The sequence below is a fragment of the Drosophila nasuta genome, chromosome 2R, assembly GCF_023558535.2.
Source record: "Drosophila nasuta strain 15112-1781.00 chromosome 2R, ASM2355853v1, whole genome shotgun sequence".
Taxonomy (NCBI): Eukaryota; Metazoa; Arthropoda; class Insecta; order Diptera; family Drosophilidae; genus Drosophila; species Drosophila nasuta.
Genome location: NC_083456.1, coordinates 21,585,856 through 21,604,312, shown reverse-complemented (window position 1 = coordinate 21,604,312; position 18,457 = coordinate 21,585,856). Strand labels below are relative to the sequence as shown.

The following is an 18,457-nucleotide window of genomic DNA, read 5'->3' as shown; positions in this document are numbered from 1 at the left end:
AGAGAGTTTTGCTTGCTGAGAGAGAGAGAGATGTGTAATGAGTTCCACAAGAATGCGTGGTGGATTTTGTTCTAAAGAGCTGACTTTTCGAATTGAGGTAGGACACTGTTGGGAGGATTGGCTGCTACTTTCCTAACCTTTCATATCAGCATCAGAGAGAGATTTATTTTAATTTGATGCTCGCCATTCATGTTATAAATTTAACGTCTGCTCTATTGAATTTCCGTCTTCGATTCAAATTCAATGGGTGATTAATCATTACGTACTCCTGATTGATCACATTGCTTTGAACGCTTTCGATTCCCACTCAAACACACATAACGCTGCTGCAGCTTACGTTCCACAAACAAAACCTCTACATTCCACAAACGAGCAAATCAAAACCGTAGAATACTGGTTACTTTGGCTGCGTAGCGAGCAGTGTGTGTGTGAAAGCTTCGTTTTGGTTGCAGCGTAAAGCATGGCACACTTATAAACTTCTTCGCCTCTACCCCCTCTGCTCTGTTCCGGCTGCTCTTCACTTCGCATAAGTGCTGTCACACTCACTCACGCATATTCGAAACTCTCCCACGATACGAGCACGAAAATACGAGAACACGAATGTGTCAAATCGCCATCGTGCTTTCGAAATTGCGCGACCCGAAGTTGGCCCAAAGCCCAAAGCAGAATGTCGAGTCGAGGGCGATGGCGATGGCAGAGCCAGAGCCAGAGACAGAGCCAAGAGCCGTCAGCCAGAGCCAGAGCCAAAGCCAGAAAACCAAAGCCGCAGCCGCGCGACGTCCGTTCGAATTGCACGAATGGCAATGAATGAAAGTCGCTTTAGTACTGAAAAGGTCGTGGATTTGTGTAGTTGTCGTGTGCGCTGGCTGCTCCGTCGTTGTCGGGTACCGTTATTTCCCGTTTGCCGTTTACCGCTCAAAATCAGAAACATTCGTCGCAGCATGCACGTTCACGTTCACGTTTACGTCCGAGTTTCGCATATCGCCGCGTATCTTTTTTGCTGCTAATCGCAAATCGGTAAAACGCAAGCAAAAGCCACAAAAATAAAGCAGTAAGAAGCAAAAGAATCTGTTAATCGAGTGTGCTAAATCAGTGCTGCAAAAATCATTAATAACCACAGTGATTAATTGTTGAATGCTGTGTCCGTGTGTGTGTGTGCCTGCATGTGTGTGAGAGTGTGAGTGTGTGTATACGGAACGTAGTACATAGTTAGTGCACGTGCAAAAAAGCAAAACATTCTTTTTTGGCTCCACCTTTTACACACTTGTGTTGTTATGCAAATTGCGTCGCTTGCTTCAGGCAGCAATAGCAATAACACCAACAACAGCAACAGCGAAAGCAAAAGCAACAACAGCATCGGCAACAATAACTTAGTGTCTGTGTGCGTGTGTAGTACGTGTGTGCATGTGTGTGTGCGTGGCATACTTTGCGGCATACGCGCCCACAATGCATAAATCAAAATACACATTATTGAGTCATAAATAAAGTTCGCATCGCTCGCATCGCGCCTCGCTACTTTAAATAAGGCCCAAGGCGTCAGTGCGCAAAAGGCAAACGCAAGGCAACGCAGAGTAAGGCCGAAAAATTGATGCTTGGCATCCGCACAAATACTTTGCCATATTTTTTGCTCAATTGTTTGCCATTGATCCTTGTTGCGCCACCTCTTCCTGGCCTTTCCGCCGGCAAACCGCCTGCTCAATTGATGATGCGTGCGTCTCGTTTGTTGCATAAAACTTGCTCAATGCTTACACGCCCTCAACAGCATCAGCAGCAAATATAAAACAACAACAACAGTGGCAGCAACAACAACAACAACAGCAACAACAGGGAGTACTACAAGAGTCCCTCGGGCTGGTTTTATTACAAAGGCCGTAAAAAAGCACCCAAAAAAACAAAAAAGCCAAAATAAAAAAAGAAAGAGCAACAACAAAAAAAGAAAACAGAAACAAAAACCGGAGTATATGCTATTGAAAGGATACAACGCGACGTCCTGTGTAAGTGCATACATACTCGTTCAATATACATATTCGTTCATATACATATGTATGTATATGTTTAGCTACTTAAATATTCTGCAAATATACTGACAACACACAATATCGACATGTTCTCTGGAAATCAGCTTGTAGCATCCAAAATGCCATACTTATACCAAAAGAGATTAGCATTGCGCCAAAGAGTGTTTATTTGTTTGTGTTGTGACTATTACATCAACGTCATTGAATGAGATTAGTTCTACGAGAGAGAGAGAGAGAGAGATTGTCTACTTATTTTTTATCAAGTGTTCATGACTTGATCGAGTTTTTGTACGCACTTCATTTTGGCAATTTAATTGAGGATTACGTTTGTTGATATTTTGCAAATTTCAGTTAATTGATTTTCCAATCTAATTTGCAGTAAAATATCTGCAATTTTGTTTGCCCAACCGATGCAAACTTGTTGTGATTTTGCTGAGCGCATACAAAATCATTGAAAATAATCCACTTACAATGGGTAGGTTGAAGACGACTTTAATTTGATTTCGAAATTATGACAGTATCATTTATGTGTACATAAAGCCTTGTTATTTCATCCGTTTTGCCTTTATTCGTATTTGTTTGTGCACACGTAGCGTATACGCAACTTGTGCATTTCTGTGTCAGTCAGTCAGTGAGTCGAGTTAAGTTGAGCTGAGTCGAGTGGAGCGACCGTATTTGGCTCAGTTTTTGAAGTGCGAGTGCAAGTGCGAGTCTCTTTGTCTATCTGTCTGTCTGTCTGTCCTTCTGTCTGTCGCTTGTCGCCTGTCGCTTTGGTCTGGCCAAAAGTAAGCCATGAAAATCATATTAAAATGCTGTCTGTGCATAACCTACTTTTTATTTCTTCTATATTCGTCGTAGTAGTAGCACATTCAAGTTTCTTTCGGCTACATGGAATATAGTATATATTTATATATGCACACGAGTGTATATTGTTGCTATTTCACTTTTGCTGAACACATTTTTACATCCTTACACACACACACACACACACACACACACTCACACTTGCTTGCTGCGGTGTGAGTGTTTGCATTGCTGCAGGCGCTTGCCAAATGCGCTTTGTGTTGGCGCCATTGTCAACATTGCTGAGGATATTTTTGCATTTTTCGGCTCAGTCAGCGCAACGTGGCTTGGCAGTGCGCCAGAGCGTCACAGCATCACAGCATCACAGCATCAGCAGCAGCATCAGGGCCAGAAAACGCAGCTTGTCTCAGATTTTGCCGTTTAAATTATTAAAATACCGCCAAGCTTAAGATCCTCGCTCACAAACCTGCACATAAATCACATAACTGGCCAAAAGGAACAGACAAACGGGACAGATGGAGAGAGACCAACCTGGCGTATGCGCAACTTTAATGGTAAAAGCATGGAAGGACATTTGGGTGCTTAAACTTTGAACACAAGTGGACCGAACCGGGCCATAACTTTAGAGCAAGTTTAATGCAGCATGTAAATATTGTCGTGGCACACGAAAACTTTCACTGCTGCTGCTGCCTTCTGTTGACAAGCGCTCGAGGTCGAGCAGGCAAAGAAGAAGTAAAAGACATGCCAAATAGGATGTGTAGACACGAAAGAGATTTATGTTTGCATACATATACATACATACATATACTTTTATATATCTTAGAATGACAACACGTGGGCTGTCCGAAAATGAAAAGTTTTGCAATTAATTTGAATACTTGATGAGTGGAATGAGCTACCCCATAGTCCACAAGATGACCCCAAAGTTGACTTGATCGCCATGCAAAAAGAAAGTTAACAGATGAATTACTTCTTAGAGCCATTCAGCAGGCTACTTAGCCACTTGGCTGCCTAACCGAATGGGTCATAAGTAACAACTGAGTAGAGAGTACTAAGTACTTACTGCTGAGGGCTGCAATTGAAATGCTTTAAAAGCCAATTGCCTCGACTTTGCCTTGCCTTGGCTATCATATTACACCCAGGGTTCTACAAAAAAGGGCAAGCACATACACACAATATGAGCTGGTAAATAAAAGCAAAAGAATCCGGCAACTAGCAGAAGCAGCAGTAAAACCGAAGAACAGAAATCAAAGTGGCAGATATAAGCAAATAATCCATCAAGTGGCATTAACTTGAAACAATAAATTTCACACAGCTGCCGCCAATGGTGCTGCAGCGAAATGTGCCATGCCACACACAAGGGGGTGTGGCAATTGGCTTACTCGCTCGCAAGTTTTGCACAACCCCAGCAGCAAACAGTCGGCACTTGAAGTGCTTGGCTAATCAGGTTTCAAATGCCTAAGCACACATACATACTCGGTTTTCTGATTGCGCTTACATACATAACATAGGTAACATGTAGCAGGCAGCATGTGGCAGGTGGCAGGGCTTAGCTTGTTGGGGTTGCGGATTGGTAATCAAAGCGGCTTGTACCCCCCGACTCTCAATGCAATGTGAAATGAAATCTGCGCTTTGATTGTACGAGTACTTAGTTGCTCGTAATGAAAAAGTTGTGCGCTTTGGGCGGCACTTTTCATTCAAGCATTAGCTTTCAGTCTAGACAGTTTCGATGTTCTTTTTATTATGCATTAAATACATATTTATTTTCGTGTGCACACAGTTTGTATTTCGACTAAATAAAAGTTTCTGTTGACTCTTTTATCGTCTTTGCTTTAAATCAGCGGGAGAAGGCTGAAAATCAGGCATTCTATTGTGGCTCATCCATTAAATTGGCAGACAATGAAATCGGAATTTATTATCAATAAACATTTTTATTAATACAAAAATCGTATCCAAAAGTTTAAGTTTTAGTTCGTGAATCGAATAAGAAATACTAGTTTATTATTTTCTAATTGCTGTCTTTCTATTTGCTGCAGCGTTCGACTTAATTATTTCAGTTGAAATTTTTCTTTTGTGCAGTTTTTACTTTGAATACGCATTGAGGCTTAAGTTAGTTAGGCAATTTAATTGCTAAAAATTGTTTCAAAATCGTAAACGATGCATGTAATTGGATGTTGGGTAGACGAGTGTATTTGGAATTTATATTTTGCCTTGCATTCCCTGCCATGCCTTACCAATTGCAATTGCAATCAAGAATCGAAAATGTAGAATTAACTCGGTTTGCTTGCTTCTAAATGGGGGACTGGCTGGCTACTCTATTCTGAATGTTGACCCGGACAAGAAAACACACAGCTGCAGTGCTGGAGAATGAAAATAATAAACACAAAAGAGCGCAAAATGCCGACAGGAGAAGTTAACCCAAAGCAGCAGCTGTAAAATGTGAACTCATTCAGATGCTCGACCCAAATCTGCGCCCACCACCACTACCAACAACAAAAACAAAACAACTAAGAAGAAAGAAAAAAAAAAGAAAAAACCAAGAAATGCAACAGCAGAAAACAAAACTCAGCCAGCAGCAAACTCTTAACCAGCTTTCATTCCAAGTTTGCTAACCAACTTCACTGGTCAGCCACATTTATACACTCACACTTTTCTCACTCCTTGTGATATACATACATATAAAATATAGTATTCACCTGGACTTTAAAGGATATATGGCATATGAGGTATATTGTTATTTTAACCATAAATGGGAAATAAGCTTATTAAAGTATAAACCCAATTAAAAGTTTCAAAATTCAGATTCAGTTGAAACGAAATTTCTTAAGTGTTTGAAATAAATCTCACTTTAAGTATATAGGAATATAGATATTTTATTCCTAGATAGGGTATCCATCTACTTCAGTCTACTGCTACAGCTAGTTGTAACCTCCAAAAGTGCGGCACGCTTTACTCTATATCCGTTGTTGGCTCTCCATTTTGTGGTTTGTTGCTCCGTTTGCTTTTGCTGCTGCTGCTGTTGCTGTTTTTTTCAGTATCGCTTTTTCTATGCTTCTCTGTGTGCATTTACCGTTGGCATTGTGGGCGCATAATAGTCTGAAATTAAATCAGCCAGCGCGTGGCCAACTTAAAATAATAGCCATTGCTTATGTTTAAGTAAAATATGTACTTTACTCTTAAGTATATACGAAATAAGCGAGCAACTGCATCCGTATCCGCATTCACAGCTGCATCTTCATTTGTATTTTCTCTCTTTATTTCGTGGATTTTTTCCTGTTTATTCGAGCCACCTGCTTACGTATTTCCTTTTCGTTTTCCTCTTTTGCACCAGTGCCACTCAGTCAGTCAGGCAATACTGAGTTAAGTCATTCACTCACTGTTTGCCTGTTATCGTTGCTACATTTTTCCATTCTCCGTTCCTTATTGCATTTAAGAATTTTCTTTTTGCCGTTTGGTATTTGCCCAATATTTAGCTGCAATGTCAGTCCTCACTGTAATTTGGATGGTTTCATGAGTCCAATATAATGTACTGTTTGCCCAATTGATGGACTATGGTAAATGATATTTATTTGAACTGACTGACAGTTGTCATATACTCGAAACTAAGAATAACAATTAATGAATAGAGCAGCTTTGAGTACGATTGCTTGTTCCGTGTTTGTGTTTGTATGCTTTTGGGTTGCAATCTCAACCCTTGGGTTTATTGATTAATGGCTAAAATCGCTACTTAATCTAATGACTTGTATGCTTTTCCAGTTGACGAGGCGTGTGTGTGTTTGATTAGTCAGAACTGCGACTCACATATCGCACATATCGTTCAGTTAGTGTGTTTTGTGGGCGTACATGATTAGCATACATTTCTTACAAATTTCATGATTGCGCTCCACTAAATTATTTATTAATTCGTGACTCGAAACCACATTTGGCGTCCTTGGCGATTGTTACTAATGTGGAAAATGATGTGGTTATCACAGTTCTCGCATGCCATATAGATTAGCCAATATTAATATACAATATGCCCATTGACTTATTAATTATTTAGTGTCATTAGGACTATTAAAAAAAAAATTATACACCCAAGTTTCTCATAAGGGTCATTGAAACCCGTTTAGAAAATTTGAAAAACAAAAACTTCCGCTACACGTGCCACAATTAATTTCTCATTTTTCTCATACTTTCTATATTTAAAATCAATTTCGAATTGTTTACTAATTGCTTTCAATAAATAACTAAGTAAAAATACAATGTTGTTGGAAAGAAACTTTATTTTACATGAGGCCACACGTTGCATAGATAAATGTTAAACGATTGTGGGTCTAGGACTTTTGTGACATAGTTTTAAATATTCATAAATTTTATCAAAATGAATTTGTTAGCCACAAAGGCAAATAAATAGGCTGACAGCCGAGAGTTGTCATATATGAAATGAGCAAATAAAAATGTCATTCAATTATCTAGAAAGCAAACCAAATAGAATATATACATATGTACAGTTTTGTGTACTAGAGTTCACGTACTATGAAAATTAATTTGACATATTTGACATTTTGGGCAAACAAACATGAAAATCAAAATCAAAAGGCGTAACACAACAACAAATATGCCACAGGAGTTAATAAAGTGCCTACGAATACAACTACAACTTCATCTGTAGTACTATATGTGATAAGCTCGTGTGTAGAAAGCCAAAAACAAACAAACATTCAGTCAAAGCTGCGCTGGGAAGTGGCGTGACAGTCGCTTAACTCTTTAATCAGTATTACTTGATACACATTTGCCCAACCATTCAGCAGCTAGTAGCTACTCATTTTCAAGGCAAATGTGAATATATTTCATAGTTTTTAGATTTTTTTTTCTCCCCTTTTGTTTTGTTACATTTTTTTGGCATAATTTCTCCAACAGTCACGCAAACTTTTGCGTCTCGAGTGTGTGTGTGTGTGTGTGTGTGTGTGTGTATGTGAGTATGTGTTTGTTTGTCACGCATAAAACGCTGACAGCAAGGCAAACAGATGGCTATTAAAAGCAAACACACGTAAAAAAACTAAAACCGAGTCGAGCCTAAAAGTATGCAGCAGCAAAGTCGTGCAAGGACGCACACAATTATGTGAGCATACGAGTGAGTGTTTGTGTGTGTGCGTGTGTGTGCTTGTGCAAAATAAAAAGCAAAGGATTTGCACAAACCAAACAGCAGAAGCCACAAATGATGATCACCATTGCCAGATGATGATAATGATGATGGTGATGGTGACGTGTGCAAAGAAAGTAAAGAAAAATGACAGCAGCAGGCAAAACAAAATATTTCCTGTCTGCGCTTTAAGATTTCCTAGACACTCACAACACACACACGCACAGTGAAACAGTCACACGCATAGACTTGTACATTGATACCACTCACACATGCTGAAATTGAAAGCGCGTTGCATGTCAGCGACCCTCGCCACGCCCCTTTGCTCTACTCTCTGTATGTCTGCTTAGGCTTCGCTTATGTGACGAGCATAGAAAAAGTTTGCGGCTCGTATGAAAATGATGCCAGCACACGCATCAACGTATCCCTCTAGCTATCTAAGTGTGTGTGTGTGTGTCTCGGTGTGCTGTTGGTAAGCACATCATTTTTGCCTGCTGCTGCCTCTGCTCTTGCTGCCTTTTGATATTCCCTTTTTATACTTTTTGCGCAATTTAGCGCGCCATCAAAATGAAGTAGAAGTTGACTGTTGACTGTTGCCGGTTTGCCAATGGCAAAAGTTGTCTCTCTTTTTTCTCCGTCTCCATCTCCCTCTCCCTTTCACAGTATTTGTCTTGCCATTTCGCTGCTGCTGCTGCCGCAGACCTTAGACTGTCGTTAAACTTTCAGGACAGAAAATTTTCTACAACATTTTTGCATATGCAAAAGTTGCAACTATTTTTTGAGCTGACATTTCACTTGTGACATAATTAACAGTTAATATGTTGTCTAGACTATAACTTTTCTGTTTTATGTGTGGCAATTTAAATTTATTAACCCTTACACATACATTCACTCATTCACTTATGCAAGCAAAGGACACGACCGCAAAGCATTTTGCATAAAAACTATGCGCACGAGAAACCTTTTTTATGTGTGCATCCCCGAAAGCTAAAAGCTCAGCTTGATCATAAATTACACGCATTTACATGCTTACTATAAATACGTAGCTTATATGTATAAAAATATATATACATATATTCTATATATACATGTCAGTAAATGGTTGCTGAGGCAACTTTCAATATTGCATATAAATAAAGTAATTTTCTTACTAATACCATTGACTAGTGTACTCCTGTATAATACGAAAATGAAGAAGAATGAAATCGAAAATGAGAAGAGAGAGCACAAACTAAAGCCAAAACTTGGGGCAACAATTTGGCAAACAGGAAAAAGTTTCACACACTTTTCTTTGCTTTCTTTTGCATGGCAAAAATCGAAGCGTAATCAAAGCGGTCAAATACAAACAAATTCTTAAGCCCCAACTAAGTAACTGTGTGCGAGACCGTTTGTGCGTGTATGCCACACACATATAGTATATGTGTAGTGGTAGTGGTAGAGGAAAAGCAGTATGTGGTGTGGCGCGTGTGCGGCACAACCGGAAACGACAGCCAGTTACGTGACTTTTATATTTTCAACGCATTTTTTGCTGGGGCCAAAGGCAAAAGTCTTTGCATACGTATTGAAAGGATTTGCATGAATAGAGTGAATTTCTAGCTTAGAGTAGGGAGGCTGTCTGACTGGTCTGTGGCAATGGAGAACTGTGATATGCTCGTTAAAAGTAAACCCTATGAATCTGACGACTTTGTCAAAAGCTAAAGCAGAAGGTCAATATTGCACCTGGTTTCAGCTTGATGTTCATGCACAGACATGCGCTGAATGCAAAATATTATCCAAAAAGGGGGCAGAAGGGGAAGGCGTAAGATCAAATTAGAAATCAACAGCTTGCTCAGATGAGAGCTAATTAACTTAAAAGCAAAAAGATACGAAGAACCAAAAAAATAAAAAAGAAAAGAAAACGCGAGAGAGCATTGTGAAAGGAAACACGATTCAAACCCGGCTAATTAAAAAATGTACGATATCAGGGACAACAAAGCTGGCGTTAGCTAGCATCTCAATTAGGGCAAATTGGCGTGTCATTAATGTCAATTGGTTTGGCGTGCTGGAAGTGGAGGTGGAAGAAGTGTAAGTGGCATGGAGCTTGTAGTTGGAGCTGGAGGAGTAAAGTGTGGCAAATGACAATGAATAGGCAAATGGCAACAACAAAATTAGCGCATGACTTTCACGCGTAAAATTGAAAATCATTGCTGCAACACCTGCCACTTGAGGCAAGTTACTCACTCTGCTCACTCTTTCCCACTCTCCCTCTTTCTCTTAGTTGCTGGCAACCCGCCCGTTCGCTTAGCTCGCTCGCACACGAAAAGCATTACGTGATTTTCGTTTATGATTTCTGCTTACTTCTTAAGCACTTCCGTTTCCGCCGCAATGAGCACGGCAAGCTGCCGCCATTTTGACTGCATAACACTCACACACACACACACACATACAAATACCGTACACAGTAACACACACACATATCGAGTTGCCCTTGTCTTTGCCATAAAAATGAATATTTATGCTACACATTTAGGAGACATAAACATGCTGATATATAAGTATTATATATGCATGGCCATGGTCTCAACTTGTAGCTGTAAGAGTACTACATAAGTGCGCTCACACACACACACACACACATACACATTCGGTCACTCAATACGTATGCAAGTATGTATGTACCTATAATATACAGTTGGCATGCATCAAATCGCATCGATTATTGTGTGCGTGTGTGTGTGTGTGTTAGTGTATGTGGAACAGCATTCTGTACATACAGCATTGCCAGAATCTCTGGGGCTTTAGCACGTGGCTCTGCGTCATTTGTCATGGACAACAGCAGCAGCAACGCAGCAATGGCAACGCAGCATTCGAGGGTATGGTGATTTATCATATTTACTATAGATATATAGAGCAATAGAGAATACAGAATAGAGGTGGATATAGACAGAAAGAGAGAGGGAGAAACGGAAAGGGACATTGTGGGAGCGCATAGTTTGCTGCACAGGTGCAAGAGTTCAGAGTCCTAACGCAATTTGTTGCATGGCTGTCGAGCAACGTTTTATGGCAGCACTAGAAACAAGTGCGAGCATCTACAGGGCCAAAAGCAGGACAACTTTTCAAGCTGCCCAGTAGAGGATAGAGTGCAAAAGAGTAGAGGAGAAAGAAAGGTCCTTGTACATACAAACTAAGTAAATGGGTAAGCGCGTCTGTGTGTAGATAGTTAACAAGAGTATGGTTGTATTATGTAAGTGCAAACTCTCATTTAAGTGCTTTGCATAATATTTAAAAGCGGTAAAGATAGTGCAGCTTATCCATGTTGGCCAGATGCTCATAATTCCATATTGTCAACTATATATGCATTAGATACTTCACTTCGTTGCTGTGCGTGTTGTCAATGGTTTTCGCATAAAGTGTTTGGCAAGTAAATTTCCGAATTAAGATGAATGGGACACTTCAAATTGCATGGCACAAATATAAATATATAATATATAAATATAGTTTAGTACAAAATCATCTTATACGTTGTCAACTGTTTACGAAAAAAGGTCTTTTAAAGCGTTTCAGTAAAAACCAAACATATATAATTTTAAATCTCTTTCAAAAATCGCTGCCTTTCATCTCTGTTCATATCGAAAAGCTTTTAAATCTTTTGTAGCATGAGCAAAACCAACGCTAATCGCTACCCACTTATACATATAAAACACGGTCACCAACACAACCACGCCCACAATCATACACGAGCGAGTTGAATTTAGAAACCAAATAATAATGTTGCCTGTCATTTGGAATTCAGATTTCCTAATGAAATGCCATTTTAAAATTGATTTAACTTCTCAGTTGAAACTATAAATTTGCTACATACAAAAATACACAAAAAGCCACAGAGAGGCAGCCAGTCGTCGAGCAGTGAGTTGTACCCACAAATGCATTGGCATTAATAAAAATCAGCAAACAAATCGCATAAATTATTTATGAAAGATATTAGGTTGCCTCCGGCTACTTTCGCTGTTCAGCCTAATTTTCAAACGAAAAGCGCACATCAAACGCTTAATTGCGCACACAAAATGGCGGAGAGCAGCACATGACAGCATTTTCTCTGCCAGCTTTCATGGCCCACAGCTATTTATGAAAGCAGCAAAAGCAAGAAAGAAAATTCATTTTGCCAACACCGAAACGATTCAGCCCTTACGCTGTCAATAGAAGGATTTAAAAAATATTACCAAATATATATATTTATTCTGATAAAATATAAAATTTTCAGAACTGCGTTTAATATACATTTTATTACATCAATCAGAAAAATGACTAAAAAAATGAATTCGAAATTTATTTGATATACTAAACGTCGATGGCAGTTAATTTGCATGGAAAATTTCTACCATGAAGCATAATCTAAATTAGCCAAGATAAGAGGCGACATAGGCTTGGCCTAGCTGCTTTGGCCAGGTTCAGGGTATATAAAAAGCAGGCATGGTATAAATCAAACAAAATGAAAACGCCGCAGAAATAAGAAAACACATAAATAAGTGACTGTAATCGATGGATGATGGTACGAGTATAAGCTCCAATCCTCACTCTACAATTGCGTGCTGGCCTCTGTATGTGTGTGTGTATAAAATAATATAGACGATTAAGCGCTTTGCGTGGCACACAGACGACAAGTGACACACAGCATAGAAAGAGAGAGAGAGAGAATGAAAGAGCAAGCGAGATAGTGAGAGTGAACGGTAAGAGGAAAGGGAGATGGAAAGGGGAAGTAGGGAATCAGGCAGTGAATGGCAATGTGTTTGCATATTGAGAGCTTGAAACGATTTGTGGCCTTTAATGTGCCTGCGTGGCGCAACATAAGTGAACGGTAAATGTAACTGTAATGCTCATGTATAAATGCGTCTCTGTGTGTGTGTGTGTGTGTGCCTGTGTGTGTGTATTTTGGAGTGTGCGTAATTTGATCGCCAGGCATGCTAAAATGGCAAAGCTTTTCATTCCTTCCGCATACTCAGGCAGCTTCTCGCCGCTGCTTATTTATTTATTTGCTACTTGAGTGTTTGCTTAAGTGTGTTTGTGTGTGTGCTTGCGCATGTGTGCGTGTCTTGAGGTGCGCTTTAATCGAATCAATAATTCAATTTTCGGCATAATTTTGCGCTGATTTTGATTGATTCACACACATTGCAGCTGCCGCACTTTGGGGCGCGTCACAAGCGACGACGTGTCGTATACGCAATGCGCCAACGGAACATAAAGTATCGTGTGACACTTTTCTTGTCAACTCGAATCATTTTCTAAAGCTGAAAGCGGATGTGTGTGTGTGTGTGAGTGTTTTGTGTGTATGTGTGTGGGTGCCCACAAAAAAATGTGTTTGCTTAATTTGATCGATGTCTTTGTGGTTGTTGCTGTCAAGCGCCGCCCAAAAAAGTAGGCAATGCTTTTTGTGTATGTGATGGCGCTTGTTAGACTAAGGCGACAGCAGCTACATCAAAGCACATTAGTTTGTATGGCACACAAATTGGTTAGGCAGGCACTTTACACACCAGTACACTCACACACACACTCACACCTGCATGCATACAAACACACACACACACACACACACAACGAATGAACGTACGTACTATCAGTAGCTAAATCTGCCGTGTGCTCCATTTTTCGTTTGCAGAAACAAAAGCTGACGAATACAACGGCGGCTAAAGTGGGCTAACGTAACGTTGAGTGCAAAGCACCCAAAAAGCAACGAAACGTGTCGCTGTGGGGCATTGCAGAAGCTGACATTTATGTGGAGGTGGTGAGGGGGCCGCGCGGAGGACGGTGTTAGATAGCGCCTGATATGTCGGTGCTGGCTTTGATGGCGGCACTTTTTGTCTATGCCCAATCAAGGCTGAAGTCCTTGTGACTCCAGGCCAAGCATCCTTTGCAGCTCGTTGACGTTGCCGCTGCTTCTGCCGTTGCTGTTTCTTTTGTTGATGGCTGCTGCTGTTGCTATTGCTATCATGTTGTACATTCAACCGGCGGGCACTTTAGCATCTTTGACATATGACAAAAGCAACAATGTGCAACATTTCGCTAATCGTGGGGCATTTCGTGCGTGGGGTGGGGAGAGGCCAAGCGTTAAGCTCATTAGGCATAGGCACCATTTGCTTAATTACAATACCAGGAATTCTTTAACTTGAACCGGGTTGCCGTGACAGCAGCAACTCAACTGCCAACAGGCAACAGTCATGTCCTGCCCCACGCCTATTAATTATAATTTAAAGAAAACAGAACACACAATCTTAAGCAAATTATTTAAATTTAACGAGCAAAACTTTTGCGACGCAACTTCCCTTTTTTACGTGCCCCATAATTGCAAAATCAATGGAATCGAGTTCAAATAATTACGTAAAAAGTTTGTAGGCTCAACAACATCTGCTAATTAGAATATTTATTTTTAGATACAATGAGAGAAGATGCCGAGACGCAACATACAAATATACATACATACATATATATAAATAATTAATAGTTCAAATGGGCACTCGAAAGTGAAGTGCCTTTCAATCAGCCAGAGTTCGAGTTAGAGCTGGAGTCAAGCCAGCTGATGCCTTGCAAAGCAAACCATTTAATATGTCTGACAACAAAAGCTGCAAACAAACTGAGAGCTCTCTCTGCGCTATTGGCAAATAAAAATCGATTTTACTTTGTTGCTGTTGTTTTGTAGCTAGCAGCAGCTTCAGCAGCAGCAAGAACAGAAGCGCCAACAGAAGTATCGACGGGAACAAATAAAATAAAAGACACATAACAGGCATTGAGACAGATTGAAAGACAAAGCTAATAAAAAAAGGCAGCGATAGCAAAAGATGCCAGCAACAGAACCAAGGAGCTGCAGGATATCAGCCAGACATTGAGACAGACTGCGAGAAAAGTCGTTGCTATTTGATGTTGTGTTAAAGCGTTGCGTTCTGTTTGTTATGACCAAAGACAAACGCAGAGACAGACACAGCCTCTCCAGAAAAACACACGAGCTAAAGGTCATGGAATTTATTTATTAGCGATTGCCGATAAAACTGGTCACAAATATATTAACTAATTGACAGTGACCGGTGACTGGTAGAGTCGACCACTCAAGCTGCTTGTTGTAAATGCCAACAAATGGCAAACTGCTGCGCATTAACAAGTGATCAACAAATGTCAATGAAATGGACGATGCGATTTGGTATCGGCATAAGACTAATGATCAACTGCATTGAGACAAATTGACATTAGATTCGATGAAGAGATGAAACTGAAACCCAGAACTCAGTCAATTAGTGGACGAGTATTCGTTTGGCATTTACATATTGATTATGCAGCTAACTAAGTGTAATTAATGATGATGGTGATTTACATACGATTCGATTGCAGTCAAACCATTATCGAAAGCTATTATTATTATTTGCTGGTCTGCATATTTTCATTATTTATATGCCGAACTTATAGAAGTAATTAGCACAGTAAAATCCTCAACTCGCTTCCAAGTAATTCCCTTGTTATGCATATGCTTGTTAACGTCAAACGAACGTGAGCAAAATCATCAAGGTGCAGTGACATATTGGAAAATGGTTACGAAAAGCGACAAGCATATAAGATGGGGACGAACCACCAAAAGTTGAGTTTACAAAGGATTTGCGCTCAGCGCAACGCGAGTGCGAGTGCTTTTGTCTGATGCAAAATTTGAGCCGACAAGCGCGTGCCATGTTTCAAAGGCTTATGAACTGTTGCCAGCCACGCCCACCTACAATCGCGGTAGGTAGGTAAGCAGCAGCATATACAAAGACTTCGTGCGTGTGTGTGTGTGGCGGGAGGCTGTAGTTTAATGTGTAGAGAGTGCGCTTGGGCGTCGCCAGCTTTAGGTATTATAAATCAAAGCAGCAATTTCAACCATTTTGCCTATGTAAAATTAGTTGCGTAAATCCCAACACGAGAACGCACTTGACTCAACCGTCTAAACGTGCAACAGCCGCAGCAGCAGCAGTAACAACGGCAGCAAAAGTAGCAGCAGCAACAAATTAAGCAAAAAGCTAAAAGTTATATAACTAAGCGAAAGAGAGAAATGAAAATGAGAGCAGCTTAAATGGTAGTCGGCTTCCTCAACTAGTAGTCAGTGTGTGTTGCCTAACATGTGTGTAATAAAGCAGCACTAACACATGTCCTTACTCTCCTACAGAAACACATACACACACACACACACACAATCGCAAGCACATATACGTGTCAGCTGTCAGGGCTGACGGTGTCGCCACGTCTTTTGGGAAATTAAAGCGTGTGGAGCAAAAAGTGCCTGGCTTCATGTTAATTTTCATTAAAATTATATTAACTTGTAACGTGGCTGCTGGCTGTAACGTGGCAAAGGACATAGGACACAGGACGCAGGACACAACGACGACGACGACGAAGGACACAAGACTCAGCGGGATCCAGGCTGGCGACAAATTTTTTAGTGTCCTTGCAAGTTTATCTGGCAAAAGCGAGCGCGTGTGTGTGTGTGTGTGTGTGTGTGTGTTCGCTCGTTCATGTGCATGCGAGTGCAAATCCTGCGGGACACTTAAAATATTTAAATGCGCAAAATAATAAATTAGCAATTTTCCAAACTAAACGCAACACAAAACTTTCTCGCTCACAGTTTTTGGGGTTAACCAAACATCTGCTGACACCGACCCCAACTCCGGCTACGGCTCCGAATCCGGATCCATATCCTTCCTTTGCCATATTCACTATTTTATTTTTGTTTGAGCACGCTCTTTCGCTTTTCTTTTCACTTTTTCTCTCTGTCTCTCGCTCTGGCACATTTGAGACCTTTAACTAGGTCAGCCGGACAATTATTCCCGTGACAATTAGTAAATACTAAAGCCATTCGTTAAATAATGAAAGTGAATTCATTTATCTTATTTAGAGTGAATCGGGATTATGCAATGTGTACACATGCAGTTATGGCATACGGAAGTGAACATGGAATTGAAAAATGTATAAGTGTGTGAGTGGGCTGAGTTAAATATTTCATATTTCAAGTGGCATTTTTCGCTTAGCACATCTGTCATAATTGTTATTGTCACAAGACGCATAACATTTACGTTGGCTAACTCTTATGACAGCGCTCCACAACGATGGCTTTAATAATGTCCTAGGTGTTTGTTTGATGACGATGACTAACGTGCACTTTATGAGTCCTCTGTTGGCTATGGCCATTTATTATGTTGGCATATAAACAATATTTTATTTAACATCATTGTCAGCGTGTCCAATGTGCGATGTGCGATGTGTGTGAGCGTTGAGTTTGTCAGTAGAAAAGAAGACTATAAAAATTGTCAGCTTGGCTTCTGTGCCTTGGTGCGGACTCTGAGCACTGCGCTGTGAATTATTTCACGCTTTGCTTTATTATAAAACACTTTTATGTTTATGTCTTCATATAACCCAAAACATTTTGAGTGTCGTTGCACACACGAGCACACTCATACGCACACATGAGTGCCGCAGCTTCCGTTTCCGTTTTGCGGCATTGTTTCTGCCAACGCTTGACTTGGCCTTGCCTGCCACACACACACAAACACACACTTTTCATTGCTCTTCCCATTTGTGCTGTAAACATAAATTTGATGCGGCCAGCACATGAAGCATTTTGTGGCAGCCGCGTGACAATAAAGCGCATCATAATAACAACTCAACGTACACACACAACAGAATGTAGCAAAATCAATGGCCAACATTCTTCGCTTCGTCGCGAGTCGGTGGAAAGAGCAAAGTGCTTAAACAATCCCAAGTAACGATGCATTTAACAGGCCTAGAAAGCATAGACAGCATGTGTGTGTGTTATAGAAAGAGAATGTGGAAAAGGGAGACAGCGAAAGCTGGGCTAAAGGGCAGATATGGTGGCCATAAAAAAACGCGCGTCAGTTAATTAAAACAAAACATTTTCAATTAAAAACGGAAGGCATAGCTAGCGGGGCCAGAGTAACAGCAGCTGCAATTGCTGATGCAATAGATACACCCACCCAAACACACACACGCACAGACAAACACAAACCACATATATCGCAGTCAAGACACGCACACACACACACACGCAGACAGATGGAGATTTTAACAAAACAAGCGGCGCAACATTCACGTTTCAGAGCGCAAGTTTTGCTTGTTATTGCAACAAAAAAAAAAGGTGCAGCACACTTATGTGGGGGCAACGAGAGCAACAGCTGCATGTCGCATGCATAGGTATGTGTAAGAATGTGACTTTATGTGTGGGTGTGTGTTGAGTATGTGTGTGTGTGCAGGCAATGGCAAGAGTTATTGTCATTGCAGCTGTTGCTTATGCTGGTGTTATTGTTTTTATTATAGTTGTTTTCGCAGCACGATGTCAAACAGGCAAAAGCCTCATGAATATATTTAAATAAAAACACATAATGTGCTTCCCCCGCCCCGTTCCGCCCACTTGCTGCCCCGCATTCTGCGTGGCAAATTTAAAGTGCTCTCGCTGCTAATTTATGGCTATTTAAAATGATATTATCAACACTAGAGAAAAACACCGCAC

The 18,457-nt window shown here is 40.5% G+C and overlaps 1 protein-coding gene across 2 annotated transcripts in view; it reads left to right on the top strand.

Annotated features, from left to right (window-relative positions):
• The first annotated feature begins 762 nt into the window (after positions 1–762).
• Positions 763–18,457, top strand: part of LOC132785938 (uncharacterized) — an 81,124-nt gene continuing 63,429 nt past the window's right edge. Inside the window, exon 1 of one of the 2 annotated variants that reach the window (XM_060792272.1) lies at positions 763–1,994. The gene's annotated coding sequence lies outside the window, so the exon portion shown is untranslated. The remainder of the gene's footprint in view (positions 1,995–18,457) is intronic. The other variant, XM_060792271.1, reaches the window with a different exon arrangement.